At 44.3% G+C, this 24,643-nt stretch overlaps 1 protein-coding gene across 1 annotated transcript in view; it reads right to left on the minus strand.

Moving 5' to 3' along the window:
- The window catches only part of JAZF1 (JAZF zinc finger 1), a 156,455-nt gene extending 146,184 nt beyond the window's left edge, over window positions 1–10,271 (minus strand). Inside the window, exon 1 of the mRNA XM_082749999.1 lies at window positions 10,187–10,271. The gene's annotated coding sequence lies outside the window, so the exon portion shown is untranslated. The remainder of the gene's footprint in view (window positions 1–10,186) is intronic.
- Window positions 10,272–24,643: the final 14,372 nt, after the last annotated feature.

A 24,643-nucleotide genomic window follows, 5' to 3' on the forward strand; every position in this document is an offset into this window, starting at 1 on the left:
TGGACTTAGAGAAGAGCTCTTTATGGAAACAAAGAAATCGAATTTGTTTCAAGAAAGACATACTGAATTCTTGCCATATGCTAGCTGCTCAAGCGAAATTCTAAGTCAGTAGATCCACAACTGAGCAAGAAAAATGACACAAATCAAGTTAATAACACTCCAGACAGTGATGTATGCTGATAGAGAGAATCCTATTAATTTCTGTAGAAACAAAACATGATTCTCTGAGAATCAGAGAAACTTCTCGAAATAAAATGTTCCATGAGCTTTGAACTAAATCTCTAATCAGAAAAGGCAAGAAAATGGTGAGTCGGAATAGAAAACAGTTTGAGCAGATGAACAGAAGCAGAGACGGGCAAGACATGCAGTGTGGCTGGAACTCTGCAAGAAGGGTCTCGCAATTCAAACCGGGCCCACATCCTGGAAGGTTTGAAATGCTCGGCAGAGTCCAGACTCACTACTGTAGACAATGGAGCGTGGCTGATGGTGTCATCCAAGAGGTCTGGGTTTTAGGAAAATCACCAGTTGTGGGGTGGAGAACTGAGGAGAAAGTAGAAGACAAAAATAGAAAATCTGGTGAAAGTCGAAATGGAAAGACCTAATTTTTCTACGTTACAGATCTGAGTGCCGTCTTATCAGAAGTGAAGGAAGTAACTAGAAAGTGAAAAGGGTTTGACAGATGAGAAAGGGAGGTCTGCTTCTGATGTGTGGGGAGACATTTTGCAGAACCAAGAAGCCTGGCCCTCAAAGCAAGAGAGATAAAGGAGTCATGATACACACAGAGACCGAGTGCTGTGCACACATTCCAGCAGGCCCTTGAACCAGAGCAAGTCCCTCAAAACAATGATAAAGAGTAGAAACCCAACAGACTAAAAATTTGTTTATCATATCACTCAGCCAACTAATCAGTAAGCACTGACTGAGGACCTACTAGGAATAAAGAAATCCTACCCAGTACGAAGAAAAGCCAGAGGTTGTACTGCACTAGAAACCCAGGAATTGGTAAATTTGACAGGAAAGTGTAGCAGGAATTGGGGGTAGGGAGTCACAAAGGGCCCAGGGTTCTGTGTGTTACAGGATCTAGTACCTGAGTCTCTAAGGCTCACCTCTTGCAATTGCCCTCTCACTGGAAGCCCCGCTCCCACTTCTTGGTGTTGCTTAGGATTTATAATGTGACCTCACACAAGTCAAACTGCCTCAATTCAATACTAGCTATAAAAACTCTTTAAGTCCTGGTTTTCTTCATCTGTAACGTGTTGATAAAGGTTTGGGGTGCCTGGGTGCTCAGTAGGTCAAACATCCGACTCTTGGTTTCAGCTCAGGTTGTGATCTTCGTGTGGTGAGACGGAGCCCACATCCAGCTCTACATTGGGCAGGGGTTATATTCGAGATTCTCTCTGTCTCCCCTTGCCCCTCCCCCAGCTTACACTCTTCTCTCTTCAATAAATAAATATATATTTTTTTAAATGTTGGTAAAAAACATTTTACCCTAGGGCGCCTGGGTGGCTCAGTGGGTTAAGCCTCTGCCTTTGGCTCAGGTCATGATCCCAGGGTCCTGGGATCGGGCTCCACATCAGGCTCTCTGCTCAGCAGGAAGCCTGCTTCCTCCCTCTCTCTCTGCCTGCTTCTCTGCCTACTTGTGATCTCTGTCTGTTAAAAATAAATAAATAAAATCTTAAAACAAAACAAAACAAAACATTTTACCCTAGGGCTGAAATGAGGGATTAAATGAGCAGTGTTAGATGTAGCTACTTCTCAATTCTTCAGCCCATGAAGTGTTTTGCAATCAAATTCTGAACTGTTATAGATTATCTCCATTTTATAGTCAGAGGCAGAATGAGGCAGAGAAAACCCAAGAACTCGCCATTCACATAGTATGCCGAAAACTGCTGGCTGTCATCCAATCGTCCTTTCCTGTCCTTCCTCCACAGTGATTATGCGCATGGCTGTCTGGTAGAAGTCTACCTTTCCCAGATGCCAGGTGCAGTCATGTGATTACGTTCCAGCCAGTTAAGATACAAGGCTTCTGGGAAGCCTCCTTAGAAGCATGCCCCTTCCTTTGGGGTAAATTTCCCTCCTGCAGCTGGAAGAACAACCACAGCTCCTGCATCTACTTTGGATTGGAGATAATCTCGGGAATGGAAATTTGACATGGCGGAGTCTGGATCCCTGATCCTGGGAAGCCCCTTACCACTCCTGGACTGACTGCCTCCAGATGGCTTGAAAGGGAGAGAAATACACTCTTCCACTGAAGCCGTTTAGGTTTAAGGGTTTTAGTGACTCCTGTGCAGTCAAACCAAACCAACCAGAAAACAAAGTAATTGGAATGTTAGTTTATTTTGTTGGACCTGAAGTTCTAATGTGAAACTTAAATATTTTTTGTCTTGCTCCCCTTTTTTTGGTGGGGGAGTGCAATCTAAGAAAAGTCTCTAAGAATTTATCATATAAAACCCACGGAAAGAAAATCAGAGTACAATCATACCTGCATCAACAAACCACCTGTGGCTCACTCTTAAACCGGAACAAAGAACAGAAGAAAGAAGAGGAGGAAACCATCATGTCAAATTATAGCTCCTTTGGTGGCTTTAGGACTTTCTCCAGAATTGGTTATTAGTGGGCAATAATGAAGCAAATTGCACATGCATATTACTTCTGAGTTATGAACAATACAACCAGCAGTAACCTTTGAAGCTGTCAGGATCTTCTCAGGCAAGCAATTAAAGTGAAAAATGAGAGTGTGCACAACTCCCATCACCCAATACTACATGTAATAACACCACCTACAAACACTGACATAAGAATGGGACTCAGCCTGAATATTTATTAATGCAGATCTGTTCCCATTTGTCCCCCGCAATGCACCCCCCCCCCCGTAACCCATCCCACCCCCACCTGCCAAAAATTTTTTCTTCTTTAAAGGGCAGCTCTGACACCCTGAATTGCATTCACCTGAAACCTACATGGACCGTGACATCGCTCCCATCTGCACCTGAAGAAATTTCAGTCTCTCTTCCTTGACCAAAATATAAATTTGGGACAAGCTTGGATTCTATAGGAGAAAAAAGCTGATAAGGAAGTGAGCCCCACATTAGGAAAGCAAGATTAAAATAATAGCTGATATTTACAGAAGGCCAAACAGATGTCAGGTTTTGGGTGCTATGCACTGAAGACCTCTCCCTCCCCCCTAAATAGTCCCAGCTATCAAGAAGACCAGATTTTAGAGGATTTGACTTACACTGATCTGCAATAAAAATGATCTGGTAATCAGAAAATATCTGCTCTTCTGCTACGTGTAGGAATCACTCACTGCTTACACAAGTTTTGTGATTTAAATACTTTCAAGGGCTCTGGAGAAATGACAGGAATAAATGCAGAGGAGAGCCAGTTGCAAAAGGTCTTTCCAAGCTGAAAAGAAACCCTCTTGGTGAGACCTGATGCCTATAGGTCCTATAAGCAACTTACCATTTGGTTTCATTTCTGTAACACCCAATTACCTAGAGACCAATGGTTCTCAACCAGAACTGCATGTTAATGTAAAATTCAGATGCCCAGGACCCATTTCTAAAATTCTATGATGTCACCAGGGTTGACAATCATTAATATGACTCCAAGAAGGCTTAGAAACCAGGAAAGGGAGAAGAGAATTAACTGGTTGGTAAAGTCATTGAACAAAACAGTATGCATTGTTTTTTTCCAAGTTAAAAAGGCATTGTGAAACTATCAAAGTGACTTAAAGGTTTTATAAATAAATCCAACATCCAGTAAAACCTTCGAAATTCAGATTTCACTGGGAGATCTGGTCTCCCCTCTTAATTCCTATACAGAAAAGTGTTAAGCTTAATATAGAAACAGGTAAAGGTTCTTAAGTATTTCTAGAACCAAATCACAATCAACCAATTATCAACAACCCTTGAATTGTGAGTGATTTTCATCTGTTCCTAAGACATCCTGATAAGATCACTGACCAGGAACTTTTTTTTTTTGGTCACTGATTTTCTTCCCAGTGTGGCCCTAAAATTAATAAGATTGCATCACTTGAACTATTCTGTGGCTCAGATTTCACCATAATTCAGATTGGCCTGAACCAGTGTGATTTCTCCTGTGCTGTTCTTACTCACCTCAGTTACAAACCAGCTTACAACCAAGAATATTAGTTTTGTATTTTGGAAGCCAGTTAAGTCTAGGATTTGGCAAAAGGAATCACCCTCATCACTTCTCATCTCCCAAGGAAGCGGAATCAGTCAGTGCTTTAGAAGAGCAAGAGCCCTCACATGGCTCAAGGTCAGAGCAGCAGAGCCCTGGCTGGCTGGCTATGGGATCACGCACACCACAGCCTCCTTACCCAGACTGCAGGTTCACCCGCCACAGAGGTGATGAAGTTGCCGCGGATTCATTTTTTCCCCCTATTCTGTGAAGGCTCTGCCTTCATTCTACTTGCTAATGAGTCAGGGTGCATGTTGGGCAGTAGTTCAGATCCTTCTTGTGAGTGCCCAAGATTCCTTTTGTGAATCTCAGTGCCTGGGAAGGCCCGGGCACCCAGCAGATGGCTCCTGGCACCCCTGGCTTTTGTAGAAGGACTTCTACGAAGCAACTGTGGACTTAATGCTGCATCTTTTTTTTTTTTTTTTTTTTTTTTAAAATAAGGCTTACTTTCTTTAGACAGGCAATATAACATGGTAGCTACAGACAGTTTGCTGCTTACTGTGCAATTTGAGAAAGTTTCTCAGTCCATCTCAGCTTTCTGATAGGGGTGACAGTGACTCATAGTTCCTACACATTATGAGGTTATTCTAAGGATTAAAAGAGATAAACCATTAAAAGAGATAAACACAGAGCGCAGTGGCTGGTACATGCTAAGTACTTAATAAATCACAGCTATTACTGTTATTCTTTTAGGCATTCAGGTCTGAAAGCATTTAGTGTTTACATTACGGACTACATTTGCAAACAATTGTGTTTTTTTTTCTTTTTTAATATTTTATTTATTTTAAGAGAGAGAACATAAGTAGGGGGGAGGAAGCAGAGGAAGAGGGAGAAGTAGACTTGCCACTGAGCAGGGAGCCCAATGCGGACTCAATCCCAGGATCCTGAGACCATGACCTGAGCCGAAGGCTGACACTTAACTGACTGAGCCACTCAGGCACCCCAACGATCAACTGTTTTTAAGTAACAATAACTAATCATAAAGGTATCATTGCCCTTTGCCATATCTCTAGCATGAATCAATACGGAATAGGCAGTTGTCAAGAGAACACTGCAAAGGAAAGATATCCCCCATCCCTTTCCCAAAGGAAAACATAAGGCTCAGAAAATATCCACGTCACAAAGGTAGGTGATGAGGCTTCAGATCCAGTCTGATTTCCAAGAGCATGTCATGGACCCTGACCACCACCTTGTCCTAGCACACTATTCAGTATCAATGCTCTCAAATTAAGAGTCTCATGCTATACTGAGAGGTAGCCAGCAGGCCCAATGTCCTCAAATTAAAATCTCTAAGTGGCTTTCCCTCCCATCCCCCACTAAAAAACACCACCACCACCACCACAAATGCTCCATGGAAAAAAGCACTGGCATGCTTTTGGAACACTGGAATGAAATACAGGGACAAATTTTGATGGAAACCAGGACCAGTGACACAGGCTTCACTGTAGTTCCTACATCCGCATTTTCTATACAGTTACTCCTTTGGGGTGCCTGATCTTGATTCTTGATTTAGAATCAGAAGATACAGATTCTAGTGCTAGTTCAAATTATTTCTAACCTATGGCTTTTAGCCAGTTCTCTTACCTGTGAAATGGAGAGGACAGCACACCATACCTTCACAAGCTTGAGGCGAGAATCCTGCATTTAACTGAACTGTTACAATAGCCTCCAAGGCTCTGCCTCCAACTGCCAACTTAAGGTGGCCTTGGACTTATTCCTTCTCCAACAGGAATAACTCAGTGCAGCCACTTACTTACTTGTCAGTCTCTCTAGCAAATACCGCATGGAGAAGAGAAGGCTTAAATGATACATTAAAATAGTGACCAAAATTATTTGTATAAAGCTCAGATTTCATGTTCCTTTGCCATCCCTGGAGCTTCGAGAGGGCATGACTATGCAGCTGCATTAATTTCTCCTGAAAGATTCAAAAAAGTCTCCAATCACTTTTCCAAAGAGCCACAGGTCCTTTCAATTAGAGACTGAACACTTTCTGGCTAGCTTTCAGCTGAGTTTATTAGAAGCCCTTGTGATTAACTAGAAACAGTGTGATCAATTAACTTGCTCTACAGATAAAAGGGAAAGCCTTTCAATTTATAAACCAAGACACATTCAGATGATTTTATCACACATTCAAGCCAAATACAAAACTCCATAATGCTTAAGGAAAGTAGACATTATCAAAGGAATTGCAAGACCATGGATTCCTCAGAGGGGCTCAGGAGACTTCGGGGATTTGGTAAACATTACTATCAGCTGAGCTTCAGAAAACTGGAAGGCAAAGACTCTGATGGATTTTCTTGGCTTATTTGAGATGAGGTCTAATACTCTAGACATGGATTCAATATCATAAAGATATTTAAAAAGGAATGGCTTTAAAAAGGAATGTCGAGATAACACAGACTTTTACAAATATATGTTAGTTGCTGAACATCTATAGCCATGTTGCCTGCTCGACCTCTCCTCTCCTTGGTCCACCTCCACACTCTAGCCAGCAATCTAACTCAGTGCTTTTTCGACATTTACCCTGCAACACAAAGTAGGATATATATTTTATTTTTCAAGATTTTATCTATTTATTTGATAGAGATCACAAGCAGGCAGAGAGAGAGAAAGGAAAGCAGGCTCCCTGCCGAGCAGAGAGCCAGATGCAGGGCTCGATCCCAGGATCCTGGGACCCTGGGATCACGACCTGAGCCGAAGGCAGAGGCTTTAACCCACTGAGCCACCCAGGCGCTCTGGATATATATTTTAAAGTATAACCAGTACACCTTCCCCACAGGGAAATATACAAAACCTTCACAAACCATCACTCAACTTCAGAACATGCAATGCACTCTGACAATATTTCTTTAATATTGGGACACCCAGTAAATTGATTTTAGGACCCACTGATGAGTTCCAAATGGTGATTTTTAAAATGTGAATCTTGCTAAATTACAAATCAATATCAATGCATTAAGCCCACCCACAACATGGCTCTTTATTGCTTAGAAGATTTAAAAAAAAAAAAGAAACAAACAAACAAACTTAGGTAAAATATATAGAAGGCCATTTACAATTTGGCTCCAAACTCATCTTCGTTAGTTCTGTTTATGCTCTCTACCCTTTAGCGACTCCCAACTCCTTCCCAGCCTCTGTACACACCTCGTTCATGCTCCACACCTGCTGTTCTGATTATCTGTTTACCTCTCCAGATCCACTGCCTACCCTTTTCTGCCCTGTCCTGTGCCCAGAGCTGATTCACCCACTCTCTGCCCTCTGCTCAGGTTAGCCAGTGGGAAGCACCAGCAGATCAGAGGGTGGGAGGAGAGAGAAGTATTCTGCTGAAAAGACTTTGTAACATCAGCCCCCTTCCCTCCTAGAAAGCCTTTCTCCTCCCCACTTCTGTTGCCATCGTCTGAGTCCACTACAAAGGGTACCTCCCCTCCAAAGCATTCTGGGAAACTACTTGGTAGAATTCGCCTCAGCACATAAATCTATGAAAAGGATGATTTACACTTGAAAGTCTTTGTTCCCACCAGACTGCTTCTTCAAAGCCAGCACTGTTTCTCTGAGCCCTCAGCACTTAGAAAACAGGCTGGCAAGTTAACTGTGATTACGAAAAGATCAATAAATGAATGAAAGGTAATAGGATTAATTATTTGAGGACATCGCGACTGTATGTCACAAGGTAATATTTCCTAATAGAAGAGTCCACAGAGCTACCTCATCTAAATTCCCATTCTTGGGTGATCTGCTCTTTTTCCTCTAAATGTAACTGCTGGGAGCTAGCTCATGGCGAGTGCTGCTTCCTGAGTGGTGATCTGGCTGTCTCTGATGGTGACCAACTAGCTCCAAAAACGCCCCATCACCTGGCAGGGTGTTTTCTGCTTATTATGCTAATTAGATTTCACTTGAAAGATGTAATTATTGCCGCAATCCAAGGAAATAAATAATGGCCAATTTTAGTGAGCAAAATATTCATTAATCAAGTCAACAGACACAAGACCTGCAGAGTGTAAGAAAGGTCCTTAAAGAGAAAAAAGATAATCACCTAGAGATTTCTCCTTTCCATATATATAGGTTAAATCTATTCAATTATAGTCTTCTGAAAGTTTACATTTCAGATTTAATTCAGTAACTCCTTATGAAGTCTAGGTTTTAACTTTGGGTTCTAAAATGCACTGCCCAATAGAATTATTTAATCACTTTACTGCATTTAGAGGTGTGATAAAGAGGAGATAGCACTCATCTCCCACTTGGTCTCTTTAAAATGTTTATTCATTCAAGGATTTCTTAACACAATAAACACAATCTCCGCTTTCTTATAGGACCAGTAGGCAGCCAGGTGTCATAATGAGAACACGATTCAGTTTCTTAGGCACTTATATCATCTTTGTCCCTTATAAACACTGAGCCTTTTAAACCTGAGGGTTAGAGACATTTAATGTTCTTCTAACACCTTGGTAATCAGAGCCCAGGGAAATATTTGCAAAGAACAACACAGCGATCCAGAGATCAGATCAAACCTAAACTTACTATTAAAAGATATTTCAATCCCAAGGAGCATTGCCCCTCATAAAAAATGATAAACAAATTCCCTCCAGCCTGTTCCCCACAGCCCTTCTCCTCAATGCCCTTTTATAATACTCATGTCCTCAGATTTATGTTGACTTTATATTTACTAGACGTGTCTCCCCATTACATTATCAGGGGCTTAAGGGACGAGAGGAGATAGGCCACAGAAGGGAGCATATAACTGACAGTTAAGTTTATTTTTTAAACCCAAAAAACCTTTCCACGTTTTCATTTGATTTTAAATGCTAACAACCATATTCCAGCCTTCACATGCTAATAAAGCTGTTTAACAGTCCAGAAAGAAAAAAATAATAATTTTGGTTTAAATAATGTTCACTGTCCACATCTTAATAGTCTGGACACTGAAGCATTTTTCATTCAGAGTAATGATCTCCAGGAGTAAAAATAATATAATTATAACTGAACTACTTGGTCAACTAAATCACAACCAGAAATGCACCGGTATGTATTTCATTCACTGCGTCAAAAAATCTTCATTCTGGACCATCAACATAGCACTAAATTTTGATCTGTCATTGAAAACAGGTCGCTTCTATTTCTGGCTTACAGCATGGTAACAGGGTACAGCAATTGGTAAAGACAGCTAATATTTCACATTAAATCTCCCCACCTGAACTTCTGAATCAAAAATGGAGAGGCTCATGAATAAGGAATTACTATATAAACATCTCCTTCTTTAAAAAAAAAAAAAAAAGTTTCTTAATCAAAGCACAGAAAGGAAGATCAAATTCTTGGAAAGAAAATTTGTTGAGAGGATGGCACTGAAGACCAGTGAAAGATGTGGGTTATATCCCTAAGCTTCCTCTTTTTTAGGATTTTTATTTTTATTGAGAGAGAGCAAGACCTATCATAGTAAGAGAGAGAGAAGCAGAATCCGCACTGAGAAGAGAGTCTGATGCAGGGCTGGACCCCAAGACTGAGAAATCATGACCCTGAGCCCAAAGACAGACGCTTAACTGACAATCCACCCAGGGGCCCCTGAGCTGCTGCATCTTAAAAACAGAAGTGTGAACTCTAGGTCCCTGAGAAACAGTATGACTAGGCATTTCCAAAGAAGGACATGGGATGAAAGGCCACGCTACCCACTCTGGGTGTTGGCTCGCTAGCCCTTTGCAGGCTGCTGACATGGAGAATTAAAATGTATACAGGGAGGGTGAACTCCAGGAGTTCCTGTAGGAGAAAGCCAGTCTCCTGAGGTTCTCCTCCACAACTCTTTTTGAAATCACTTGTGGGTCCATATTTAAAGCATGTCTTTACCTTCCTTTTAAACTTTCCTTTAAATAAAACTTTCAGGAAAGATTTAGCACATTTTTCTACCTCTTTATCCCCCAACTCCAGCCTGGAGAGAGGGACCCTTCCGTTTGCTCCCACTGCACCCTGCGCTTACCCCCAGCCTCACACTCACCATATTGTGCGAAACTGCCCGGCTGGCGTTCTCTCCCACGAGGTGGGCGTTCCTCACGCAGGGAAGCTTTATAGAGTAGTTTACACCTGGGTACTGCCCCAGAGATTGATTTAATTGATCTGGAATGAAAGACCCACTAAGTGAAGGCACCTGGATTTTTAAAAGCTCCTCAGGTGATTCTAATACGCAGCCAGGGCTGAGAACCACTGCTGTCTATTCAGCTTTCCCAGGATGCACACTGTGGCTGCTTCACTCGGAACCCCCCCACCCCCACCCTAGGCCAATCCTGACACCCAGCCCAGAGCCTGCTCACTGAACATTAACTAACTAAATAAAACATGGCTCCCCAATGATTAAAAAAGAAAGTGGAGGGCTTGCTACAACTCAGACTACTGGGCCCCACTCCCAGGGCTTCTGATCCTGTAGCTTTGGGCTGGGGCCCGAGAATCCCCATTGCTAATGGACTCCCAGGCGGTGCAGATGTTGCTGGTCTCAGGACCCCACTTCTAGAGCCAATGCACTGAAAACCACCAAAGCCACCTTGTAATCGCCGATGAGGAAACACGTGACAACCGGGGCCTGCAGGCACCTGACTGTGTGGATAAGGACAGTAGTAACACTACGGGGAACGTCAAAAGGAGGGACGGCCCAGGTCTGTAAGCCTAGGTGATTGCTGGCCACAGACCAGGGCCAAGGAAACCGCCCCCCTCTGGGTTCCCAATTCAACCGACGGGCTTTAATTTTCAAGGCTCAAGTCTCTGAATCATCTATCATGTGCTCGCTACCATTCAGAATGAAGGTGGAGCCATCAACATTTAAATAAAAATTACGGAACACTTTCCTAGAAATAGGCCCAAGATCAAATTTTCCCAGAGCACCAGTGGCAGACTTAGGCCAGAAAACAAACCCATGGCTGCTTGTTAAATCAACTCAAGCACTAGATTCTACAGCTGTAAAAATACAGTGGTTTAAAATCCAAGCTTCTAATAGCCACCCAAATAGATGGTGTACTAGAATTGCTTTAAAAAGAAAAAAAAAAAAAAAAAGGCATGCTCTCTTCAACCACTCCTAGTTCAGAAATCTCCTTCTTTAGAGACAAAGGTAAGGAATAAAGAAAATGCCCAGAGTGTTAGGTTTTCCCACCACCACACCGGTTACTGGTTCCTGGCTCCCAGAAATGGGAAGGAGTAATGTTTGTCAGCCCTTCCCTCCCTTCCAGTCACGCCATCATGGCTGCTCCCAGGGACGTGAGGTAAAAACTCAGGGAACGTGAATCAAGTATGAACTGCAGTTCATTATCGGCTTTTTCTCACGGTTGTGACAAACATACCACACCATGGTTAGGGTGTTAGCGAATAGGGAAACAGTGTGGGAATACAAAACTCTCTACCATCTGCAGTTTTTCTGTCATACTAAAACTATCCTAAAATAAAAGGGTGTTTAAACAAATTAGGAACTGCTGCGCTGAGGCACTGGCAAGATGGCAGATAGGCAGGTGGGTGTGTGTATGTTTCAAATATTTTTGAAATAGTTCGAAATCTACAATATTTTACCATTTGAGACTATAAAAATTATACATAGACACACTCGTCTCTCCCCCACAGAAGGACTGGCGTTTTGTCCAGACGAGCTGCTATGCCGGAAGAGGGCCTGAAACACACCCTCATGAACAGTTGCCAGGGATCCTTTCAGTCTGAGGTCCCCGGGCACTGCCAGCTCTGTCGCCATGGAGGGGACACCCCTTGGGATTATCCGTGGAGGAAAACTGTGGAGGACATGAACTTGGGCCCTCGAGCTTGCCTGGCTCCGGGCTCTGCGCCGCCTCTCACACTGACAGCAGTTCTTCCACAGTCGGTCGTACTCGTGTTCTCTGGGGCCTCACGCCCAGCTAGCCGCGCCTTCCCCTGTGAGCTGGGAGCTGCCTCGGAATGCCACTCCTGCAACAGCAGGGGCGGTTTAGCCAGGGCAGGGGAGGGCCCCTGAGCCCACGGGAGGGAACAGAGTGGTGGAATCCAAGGCACCGTGAGGGCAGAGGGCCCCTGTGCCTTTCGACCAAGCCACGCGGATACTGCCCACGTATCTTCTCTGCTTCAGACTGGACCGCGTGTGGTCAGAGGTAAACCCATTCCCCAGACCCCAGAGGCCTCTCTGACAGAGTAATGCTCCCATGCCAGTCCAGAGCTCTTGATGTCACAGAACTTAATTAATGCACCGCACTGGTTCTCGTGTTTTCCAACCCCTGAAGGAGGTAGAAACAGGTGTGAACCCGCCAGAATGGGAATGCAGGGAAAAGGGGGCCAAGAGGCCTGGACGGCCTATAAAACTAAATTCTAATCCCTGGAACCATGGACGTTCATGGCTGCCCACATGTTCCTGAGGCTGGCTATTTTCGCCCGGCTGTTTTAGTGCCAATACCAAGGAATGTGTGTGGCGGCCAGCCTTCCCCCGACACCTCTGCCTTGGGTCTTGCTTAGACCAATTGAGTGAGAATGGCGGGGGGAGGGGGCATGGCAAGGGACATCATTTTGGGAGTTCAATAAATAACACTGAAAGCTTACTGATTTGTTTTCTACACCAAACAGGTCAGCCTTTTGTATCCACAAGTTCCTCTCTCCCCTTATCTGTGCTGTCATCTCATTCTGGGCTGTTCCCCCTCCATCCCACAGTGGAGTCAAATCAAACCTGTCCCTAGAGGGCCCATTAAAGTCCTAAATGCAGCCATGGTTTCTCTGCTTCCTTTGACCCCATTCGTTCTTGCTCTATACAAATATTTACTGAACACCCACTATATGGCAGATCCTGTCCTAGGCACTAGAAATACAGCCATGATTAAAAAAAAAGAAAAGAGAAAATCCCTTCTGAGTGGAGTTTACATTCTGGGAAAGGAAAGCGTCAATAAGGAAGTGAGTGAGTATATATACTATTATGTATACTATATCAGGAGAAATCTAGAACAGAGGCTGGGAGGCTGGAAGGACCGCTCCCCCGTTCTCCTAATTGGCACTTAGGATGTACCATTACTTTACCTGTTTCCAGGTTGCTTCTTCAGCTAGACACCCTGTGTTCAAGAAGGACAAGGGCGGTTTAGGGCTTCTCTGAGCACGGGGCTGTGCACTCAGTAGATGTTCAGCCAGTTCTGTTCAGTGAAAGAATTTATGCAAAGCAGCTGATTGCTATTTTTCGAACCTTAGCACCTCAGGCAGCAAGGGGAAGTCAGGAGATGAATGGGTCTCAGGGGAGTCACGCGCAGTTGGTCTTTCATACTACTCGGATACAGCGCGTTCCTCCCTACCTCCTGAACACCGAAGGCAGCTCCGAAGTGTCACCAGTGAATCAGCCGAATATGATTCCTGCCCTCATGATGTGTATGTTTTGGCGAATAAGGAGGAAATAATTTCACTGGGTGACCATTTCTTTGAAGGGGAACAGGCCAGGAGATGAGGGGAGCAACAGGAAGGAGGTCGGGGAAGGTCATTCCAAGAGGGTGAGGGAGGACAGGAGGCCAGCCGGGCAGAGAGCAAGGACAGTGAGAGCAAGGCTCCTGGCGGAGGGGACCGCCGGGGCCAAGGCCTCAAGTAGGAATGTGCTGAGTGTGCTCCAGGAACTGGGTGAGCACAGGCTCGGGGCTGGGAGAGGGGCTGGAGCCAGCTTCCACAGGCCCTCGTGGCACTCTGCAGAGAGTGTGGGTTTTACTCTAAGTGCCATGGGAAGCCACAGAAGCAGGAAAGAACTTGAGATTTATACATGGAGAAAATTACTCTAACAAGATGCCCTCAGAATCAGGGTGACCTATGTTATAGTCTGTCAGGGACAACATCATTTTATGTGGATTGCCCCCACATATTATTAACAGCACCCCGTTTCATTCTCCAAAGTGTTATAGATTAAAAAAAAAAATTCTATGACCATCCTTTCCAGAACCCATTATTACAATGAGTACAATTCAGTATTGTATGAAACCTCATCTTCTCTGGGCCAATCATGTCCCCTCAAACCAAACATTCACAGCAGGAGATACAAAATCTTCCATAGTGTCAAGTGAAGGCTGTCCTCCAGCCACATAATTATAAAAAGGCCCTACTATATTCTGGGTTTCTTTATTTTTTATTTTTTTGAGAAAGGAAGAAAAGAAAATTCTATAAACTTCTCTCCATGATGTAGTCTGCATTTCATAGCTGCTGCACAGGGAAAACTTTTCCACAGATCAAATCTAAAAATGTTCATGCTCAGCGGGAGTCTGTCCTCACTAGATATGGACAAACGGGGTCAGTCACTGCTCTCTGTACTGAGATACTGAGAGTCCTGTTCTCGAAGAAGCCTGCCAAAGTCACCTCCGAGGAGCTGCAGCTTACATAACCGCTGTTTCTCTAACCTCTCCTCTCAGGTCTTATTTTTCAAATGTTCAGTCATCCTTGTGGCTCCTGTTTATCCTCGCCAGTCTCTTCACACTGACACAGTACTTCTAAAGTTATATTCCAGAAGCACTCTGCTATTTCCCCTACGAAATCTTTCCAGAAGCTTCAGATCGGCTCTCCTCCACATCTAAGCCGTGGACTGAGAAACTGGAACCAGTCCGACCATACCACGCTGGCCCTCCTCTCTTGCTTTCACCTGTCCTCCTTGGACCAGACCACCTAAAGAGAGGATTAAGGATAATCTTACCGTGTCTGGTTTACAAAGGCACGCATGGGTGGCAGCTTCTGCCGGCTTGGATTATGTCCCCCTTCTCATGTTCCACCCTAGGACCACAGACTATCAGGGTAGAGGCGGCCTTCGCAACACTCTCTTCACTGATCAGATTTATTTAAGGCTGATCTAACAAGGAGTCCACAGAAAGGCTGGAACTCCTGGACTGGAGTTCTGCCCTCTGCCTCGCAAACCCTCCACTCTTAGAAGGAAATGTCACTCACTGCCTTCCGATCGTTTTCTATTGACCTGTGTATACATGCCTTTTCCTGTCTCCCTCTTTGACCTTATTTTGTTTCTTGAGGGCAGAAAAATATATTTAATAGGTCTGTATTCTTCACAACACAGTGTCTTCTGGGTGGCCAGGACTTAACAGATACTTGCTGTCCAAGGCATGCGTGGACTCCTAATGCTCCTCTTCGCTTTTTATGATGCAGCTGAACAAGAGTGACAGCATCAGCCTTTTGGGGGGCACAGGCTGGGGACAAAACAGACCCAGGTCCAAATCCAGGCGCTGCCACTAGTTTAAGAGTTACTAGTAAACTGACCACAGGAAAGATAATTACATCTTGCTTCACCAGAAAAAAGGACCTAACGGACCTACCTCTCTGTACACCAGAGCCTGAGCACATGGGTTCTTCCCTGAGCACCACTTTCCCCTGCTTTGCTTCACTGATACAAGCTCCCACTTTTACTCTCTAGGATAAGTTTTGACTAAAGGAGAGGGAGGGAGGGAGGGAGGGAGGAAAAGAGAGAAATCCAACCCCAACAGTACTATTACTAGGGATACTACATTTTTTTCCCACCCTGAACTACTTAAAAACCCTTTCCGGATGACGGATAAAACTATGCTGTCACTTTGATCCTTCCAGAAATTTTTTTGAAGTGCTGAGAACACCAAAATGGGGGCGGGGGGCACGATTCCTGAGGATATTTGTGACCTAAGTAGGAGATAGGAAAGTATTTAAATTTAGAGCAAGCACTAAGAAAAACCTCCTGATGAGGTGTGAGTCAATGGAAAACTGCACAGGGAAAATTAATAGGAAAGGCAGTACTTGGGCTAATACTGCAGCAGAAAGAAAGGGGTGAGGCAATCCCAGGGCCTTGACTGTGTCTTCCTCTTAAGATTTATAAACCAAGGGTGGCCTAATAGTCTCTCTGACACCCAGGACTGATACCACACTGACATCTTGTGGCTATAAGTATCATGACACAGAGGTGGCCCCAAAGCGAAATGGACCTGCTTTCCTATTACTATGTCTGCCAGTTTTGCAGCCTTTAAAAAACTTCAAATATTTTCTCAATCGCAAGCTCACTGTTTCCACACCATGGAAACAGAAGTGAGGAAAGGGAGCCGCTGCTCAACACGTATGCTGGAGACATTGGCATCTGGGCTCCAACTGTGTCAGTGCTGGTATTTCTAATAAATGTCACTGTTTTCGAGCACGTGCAACTCTTGGCCGAGCATTTCTTCTTATCTGGCACCTGAGGCTTTGGGTAGGAGAGTTACTGAAGCTTACTGGTTGTTTCAAAAGTGAAATAAAAACAGCAGCTGGAGTTTTCCAGTAATACCAGCTCTCCCCCACAAGCCCTGCCTCCAGTTCCGTGAGGTCTAAGAGAGAAAGGAAGGAATAACCTGGTTCTTTGGAATTTCAAAATTAAATTTCTCTTCGCAGTCATACCCAAGGAGCAGCCTGGTCATGGATGGACACCAGAATTCCTCCAGCTTGCAGAATCCCACGTGCTACTGAGTGTCTGGCTGCATTCAAAGCCCTCAGGGGCTCCCAGAGGGCACATAGCCCAGAGGAGGCAGGCATGGGTCCTGGGACCAGAGAGCAAAGGAGAAGTGGAGAAAGGCCAACATAGGTCAGGAAAGCTCTGGTGTGGGAGCCACTGGGAAAAGGTGCTATGCAGCGCTAATCTTTTAGGATGAGAGTTTGGGCCAAATAAAGATGGGCACGAAGGCATTCACAGCAGATTGACTAAAGTCATGGGCCTTGGGAATTGAAAGCAACGGGAATCAATTTCTAGCCTGTTTCTTCCTAACCAAACATCTCAGCTTGCTCCCCAAGCCCTCAAGACCTCGTTCTCTGCATCTGAAAAGCAGGGGGAGGGGCACGGCGCTACTTTCTTCCATACTGTAGTTCTAAGGAGTGAATGACATGCAGAGTGATGGCTCAGTGCACACGGAGGACACACAGATGACAATGACCATTGTTAGCCTCTGGAGGGAGCCACAGCTGCAGGGAGGTGCAGTAGTGAGCACGGTGGGTGGTCGAGGACATGAGTCCTAGGCAGAGCGAGGGTGGGGGATGGAGGTCACTGAGCACGGGCTGAAGGATCTGACTGGCTCTTGCCTCCTCTGTGCTCCCCAAGTGTCGCCGGACTCTTCATCACCTAGCTTTTTCACTTCAGCATCCTCTGTCTCCAGAGGCTATTTTGGCTTCTCAAGGGCACAGGCCACAAGTCACAATGCACCCAGCAGAGGGCCAAGTGCACATGGGACGCTCAAAGGGCATTTGGCCTAAAGCCCCACTGTGCTGGGTCACTTTGAGCAAATGAATCAATCTCTTTTGGTCGCAGGTTCCCCATCAGTAAAATGCAGTAAGAACACCACCTGCCTCCTTTGGTGGCTGTGAAGATAGAGAAAATGAAGTGAAGTGACACGAGACAGACTGAAAAAAGGACGGCTTCTATCTGAGCCCCACCTGCTCACTGTTACTTCCAATATTCTAGTCCCAAAGCTCTAAGGACACACTAGGATAAATCAGGGATGATGGCACAATATCGCCACACAAATATTTTGTAAGGGATCTATCAAGCAAACTGGGTTATCATCTCAGCCTCAGCATTATGTAACTTCTCAGCTCTTAAGCACGGCTCCAGGAACACACCACGGCATCCCTGACCTTAACTGCTTTTCCAGACTGAATCTTTGCAAATTTCCACCAAAAGAATGCAGTTGGCAGCACCTCATCCCAACCATCTTTACCAATGGGTAAATTATGCTGCAGTAAGATCGTCTAGCCCCCAAATCTTTTCCTAACAAGGTTCTAACAATAAGTAGGGCAGAAAACTATCTTCTTTTAAACAATAACACGTTTTTGCGCATAATAAAAAATGACTGTAGACAAAGTGAAATGTAGAGAATTATAAAAAATAAAAGTTACCCATAATTAACTATCCAAACATTGTTCCACATGTGCCTTTTGCTGCATTTCCTTCTAGTTTTCCTTGCATATATATATTTTTTTTAAAAGATTTATTTATTTATTTGAGAGAGAGCTAGCACATGGGGGGAGGGACAGAGGGAGCAAGAGAATCTCATGCAGACTCCGCACTGAAGGTGGAGCCCAACATGGGAGTCAGTCTTACAATCCTGAGATCACCACCTGAGCCAACATCAAGAGTCAGATGCCTATCGAAATGAGCCACCCAGGGGCCTCTTGCATATATATTCTTTAATACAGGGTCAATCCTATCTTTCCACATATTATAACCGAAATATTTTGCTTAATATTTAACTCTTCAAAAAAAAAATTACCAAGCACCCATTTAGTACATAAAGCTGAGCTCAACACTAATGGTATTCTAAGACATGTGAGATGAATTCCATGTCCTCCAGAAGCCTGGGCGTTAGCTGAGGATATGTGACAACACACAGGAAAAATGAATAATGGTCTACAGTAATGACTATAGAAAAGAGTGGTAGAAATAAAAAAGTCTGTCAGGGGTTCAAACCAAAATGAGCTTACCACAGCCTAACATGGTCTCGAGAAGGTTTCATGAAGGAAGACTTAAGTCCAACCATGAAGCACTACCATCTCACAGATAATCTGGAATTACTAATGAGTCTACTAATTTACTAATTTACTCCCCTTTTCCCAATATAAAGATGACAGTTTCAATGAAGTCATTCCCATTGCTATGCCTTTGCTATTATGGACAAAACTAAGCTCCTACAAAAGCTGTTTCTTAAAATACCATAAATTCAAAGCAATTTTTAATTTAAATTCAATTTAACTCATTCATACAACTTTTAAATTATGTTTTTATTGCTGAAGAAAACCAGACCTTCAAGTAGAAATCAAGAACTTCCCTCAAGAATTAGACTGAACTTTGAAATTATTCTGAAATTCCAGATTCCTGGTGTCTAAATAACACCTGATGTGAGAGATCATGTATGCAACATTAGCAAGAATAAAATCTGTCAGGTAGACACAACCCTATTCCATGTATGAGTTTCAAGTTTGGACCACTTATCAACCAAACTTAATCCTGATGGGGAGAGACTCTGATGATTAGGCGGTCTTCAACCACTCATTCATTCCGAAAATACTGGTAAGTACTTGGTGGTGTCTGTTCATAAGTCCAGCCCAGGGCTGGGCACTGGAGACTCAAAGGTGAAGGGAACCAGACGTACAATGTTCCCATCCTCCTGGAGCAGGCAGTTGAGTAGAAGAGGGGCTGACGAGCAGACAGACAATGACAACCCCAGGTGATAAACAGAAAACAAATGCTGTGATAAACGGAACACAAATGCTGTTTATAAATACTAGGTAAGGAATGAGTCCCTAGAAGACGCACTGTATTAACACAGGCTTGGAGAATTAGGAAAGCCTTCTCAGAAGGGATGTTATTCAAGGGGAAGGAAGAAGAGCAAATAGGTGGGGCAGCCATAGAGCTATCTGGGAAGAGGGGTTAGCGCGTGAGAAGTTCTAGAGTGGGGAAGAATTGTGGTGCAATTGTAGCGAAGAGCCATTCAGAATGGTAGAGTCAGAGTGTGGCAAAGGGAGGATTCTGATGAGAAATGAAGCTGGAGGGGAAGACATATGTACACACAGACGTCTGTCTATACCTGTGTGTGCATACAGACACTCGCACACTCGTTTAGACCTCAAAACAGCCCTCTCATGATTAGCCTCACCTTACAGATTAGGAAACTGAGACATGAGAGAACACTGCCTGATGATGAAAGATAAGTAGCCAAAGGATCCTGAACAGGGGAGGGACATGACGGATGCTGCATCGTTGGAGAAATACTGTCGATGGTTTGTAGAGGTGCAGAGTGGAGGTCAGGGAGGCCCGGTAGGGAGCGGGGATGAAATCTTCACCACGCTTCCTGGAGAGATGAAGGGTCCACGCTCTTTCACCTGACATACAAGGCCCTGAGCTTCCACCTTGAGACTCTATGATGGACAAAACAGAACCTTTGTCCTTAAGAACTTAAAATCTACAGAGCTACGTGCACATCAGGGCACCAAGAGCGCTCTGTGGCCCTTGGCAGATTCCACAGTACAGCTGAATCACAGGTTGGGGTTCCTTCTTCTGAAGATGGCCAAGCTTCTGCAAGAAGAAAGCCCAGGTCGCAGGCTGGGTGATGCTAGCTACAGCCTCAGTACTCCTCCTGAGGAGTGGCTGACAAGGCTACCCCCTCACACCTTCCTTCAGCTGCACCAGGCTGACCTGCTCTCCCAGCAACAGTGTCCCATGGCACCCCAACTGTCCAGGGCCATTCTTGATGATTCCACTCCTGACCTCTTGGGACTTGGCTACCTTGTCCCCTCATTGCTGAAAAAAAAAAAAAAAATGCCATTTACAAATGATACCTTTCTCTAAACATTCATTCCTATTCTTAACATTCATCTGGCAACCTCTTATACCCACTCCCTCAGAGCTTTGGGTAAGGAGTAGAAACAAAACGAAAATAAAGCCCGGAAGTGTATCTAACAGGCTCCACACAGCAAAAACGTATCTAAACCTCTTAGGACAACCACGGGGGAGCACAGGCTTGTCCTCATAAAACAGATGGCAAAACCGGAAGAGGTAAAGTGCCCTGCTGTAGTCCACGTGGCTGATGAGGGCAAAAGGATATTCAAGCCCCTTGGAGTCCACTCTACTGTATCACTTAATTATTCAAAATGAAAAACACGTCATTGGAGAATCTACTAACTCTGGCAAGTTGGAAGATACTGATTGCTAGAGAAGACTGTTCGGGAGCCCAATCTGGGGTTTAAGATTCTACTTTGAAATCAAACCCTTGACTTCTAAACTGTCATTTCCAGTGTTGGTGGTTGGCGTATTTAGTCTTGTTGGTATGGCCCTCACACCACCAGATGCTGCACTTATGTGAAATGGAAAGATTTCTGGCCAAGTCTCTGAAACCCTAAATTCTAGACCAGCCGTCCATAGTGGCTACAGGCTCATGAGAGGTGGGGAGGGGCTGGGGTACTCTCGCCAAATGCACACTGTTACTATTCAGAGCTTTGGCACCAAACGTCACACAGGTCTGGTAAGACAGGGTGGGTTACATGTCAGTGACTCATGAGTAGAGAGATCATATAATTTATGGTCCAAACCACTGGGACACCTCTGAGAGTGAAAGGGGACACTTAATAATCATGCCAGGACAGATGTGTAAACCAGGTCGGGCCAGGGAAAAGCAGAACTTACGGTCACCCTGGCCTTGAGGAGCTCCTCCACCCTCTCGCATAAGGTCTAGATTACAGCCCGTCTAGAGGCTTTGTTGGGTCTGGTCCCAAGCTTACAACTGCATCCTGTTGCTAACAGCAACAAGTGGCTTCTAAAGATGAAGAGAAGGAAAAGTGCTCCGAGGGAAGAATAACTACAAAGTGCTTCTTCTCCGAAGCCAAGAGCCAGCCTAAACCACCTGCCCTGAGCCCAGAGCAGGGTGGACTGTAGCACAGTCTGTTTTTCTAGGCCTACATCTAGGCCCCGGGCCAAGAGAGTATCTTCCCAGAGAGGGAAACAAAAAGTAGGAGACTGCAGCGCAGTCACAGAAACTTTCAACCTTCAAGGCCTCAAACTCAGTCCATGGTACTCATGGCCCAGTAAGAGTCCTGATTTGGAACCTGTATCAGCCCCTTTTCCCCTCCGAGAGACTGGAATGCCTCAGCCCATGCATGAGATGCATGCTGAAAAATGCATCCCTCTAGAATGTGCCAGGCATGAGAAGCTCTAATTATAGGGGAACCTGACCAACAGCACCAGTGTCATTAGTGTAATGACCACCAGCACTAGGCAAATGCTCTTTCCTTAAAGCACTAAATAAACATAAATGGCCTTTATCATTTGTCTATTTGAAAAAAGAGCAATTCCCAAGGAGACTGGCCAGCATTTAGAGACCCAATATCCTGCCCCCTAATACAGAACTCTCTACCTAGTAGTCACTTACTAAATGTTCCCTCAACTGAACATTCAGTAATCAAACTCAGTATTTACAACCAAACTAAGTATTTTTCAAATGACCAGCCTTGGGAATGGGGACAAGCGGCTCCTTAAGGCTGACTGATTAAAAAGTGATGCCTCAGACTAGCTGAGGTCGCAAGACAGTTACTATCTACCCCTTACCTCGGTTTTCCACTGCATCAGGTCAGAAGCTGATTTGATTTGCTGCCCCAAGTGGGCTTCACACCTTCCCCCATATTTGTCAGTGTGTCTTTTTCCATTACCCATGTTTAAAAACAGACTCTTTAATTTATGAGCATTTAGGGCTGGTGAAAGTCTCTGAGCCCCTGGCTCAGCATAGACTCAGGCTCCTAAATGGTAACAGCTGAGTGGGCTCGTGTGTGTACATGTCTGTGTGTGTGTGTGCATGAGCGTGTGTGCGTTCATGTGTGCAGCAGGGGTGGCGTGATGGCTCTGTCTCCTGTCCCTGGAGAAGCAGGCTGAATAGACAGACCTACTGATCCCAGCCCCATGCCAGTCTCAGGGGCTGGCTGCTCCAAGTAGGGCTCACTGAGAGCATAGCGTTGCTTCCGTAGGAAAGAAGAAAAGCATCTTTCTTTGTGTCGTTGTCAGGATAAAAAAGGTTCCTAAATGTCCATCCCCAGACTGTTTCTGCTCTAGCAAGAGACAAAACATTTTAACGACGGTCCCTTACTTGAAGGTCATATTCTGTTTGGATTATAAAAATATCCTGTCTTTTGCGAAATGATGTTGGTAATAGATGGTGTTATTTTTTAATTGGCCAAGTAAAAAGTAAGCATCAGTATGTTGATAGTCTTTTTGGTAAAATTTTACTGGCCCATGAAATGCCAAAGTGTAGGAAACACTGCCTCTGACTCCATGCCAGGGCTCCTGGAGAACAGGGACATAGCAGGGCGCCTGGCTGGCTCAGCCAGTAGGACACACAGCTCTTGATCACGGGGCTGTGAGTTCAAGCCTCACGGTGGGTGTAGAGATGGCTTAAATAACTAAACTTCAAAAAAAAAAAAGAAGAAGAACAGCAAAGTGGTCATGGGGTCACGGTGGTGGGGAGAGAACACGCCTCCCTCCGAACCTCCATCCAGGGCAAAATAAACCAAATGCCAATAAAGGGGAAGGCAGGCAACAAGGATGTCTGGACCCTACTCCACAACGGGCTCTGCTCTGTACTTACGTTATCTCAGTTAATCCTCATAACTACTGTGCAAAGCAGATACTGCGTTTTCCATTTTACAGCTAAGGACCTAAATAGGGGCCATTGATGCAAATGACTCAACCGAGGTAATGCCACGTAATGGGTGGGACGCTGGGATTCAGCCCCAATGCCTGCCATCTTTCCCTTCACTATGGGGTGTGAAGCAGGAGGGCAGGGCCGTCGGACCTTGATTGAATAAGCACAATAAAACTTCCAGATTAATTTCTGAGTAGTGGGGAAGCCTATTTTTAAATTGAGCCTATTGCATTATAAAATCCAGATGATTGCAAAGACATTACAATGGAATTTTGTTTACTCTCTGTATTTGCCAGTTTATTTGAAAATTTGGTCTTTGGAACTGTAAAGGCCCTGGCTGGAAATGACCTTCATCAAAACAGGCCGAAGTTCAATTCAAAACAACAACCTAATGTCAGATGTTACTCTGTAAAGTAACATTATTCAGCCAAATCTAAATTACCCATGTAGTCCTCCTCCCCTTTTTCTTAAAACCTTTGTGTATTTCATTGCTTGCTGACTTCTCAAAAAAAAGGGGGGCTATGGTAGGCTCAAATGATTATTTCTTAAAACCATTAGAGTTTAGGGGCGCCTGGGTGGCTCAATGGGTTAAAACCTCTGCCTTCGGCTCAGGTCATGATCCCAGGGTCCTGGGATTGAGCCCCACATCAGGCTCTCTGCTCAGCAGGAAGCCTGCTTCCCCTCCTCTCTCTCTCTCTCTCTCTCTGCCTGACTTTCTGCCTACTTGTGATCTCTGTCAAATAATAAAATCTTTAAAAAAAAACTATTATAGTTTAAGTGGAAGGATTTTGAAAACTAGGAGGACCAAAGAGTTCACTTTAGTATTATCTGTGGATTCAATTTAACCATGTGTTTTCTACCTTCCAAAAATGGTCAAATCACACTATGGCTGTATGCTTAAGGTGCATAGAATATTTGGTATTAGTGTAATAGCATCAGTGCATCTAACTGTGGTCACAAATAATGTTAGGATTTGGCATCTCCCTTGGAAAACCTCCTTTGCCTTAACAACTCTGTCAAATGCTGGTGAATAATACTAGGCCTTCATTCATACAACAAACACGCAGAGTGTCTATTAAATGCCAGCCATCGTTAAGAATGACAGGGACAGAGAAGGGAATTAAAAATACAGACAAAAATCCATGCCATCATGGACTTTCTGTTCTAGTGGGAGGAGAATGATGACAAAGTGAAAACGCACTGCTTGAAAATAAAATGGAAAATTTTAATTTAAAACAAGAATTTTTACTTCTGGCAGTTTTCATGGTATAGAAAGAACCCGTATGAGTTGCTTAAATTTGTTTTTTATTTTA

The sequence above is a fragment of the Mustela nivalis genome (genome assembly GCF_964662115.1).
Source record: "Mustela nivalis genome assembly, contig: HAP1_SCAFFOLD_462, whole genome shotgun sequence".
NCBI lineage: Eukaryota > Metazoa > Chordata > Mammalia > Carnivora > Mustelidae > Mustela > Mustela nivalis.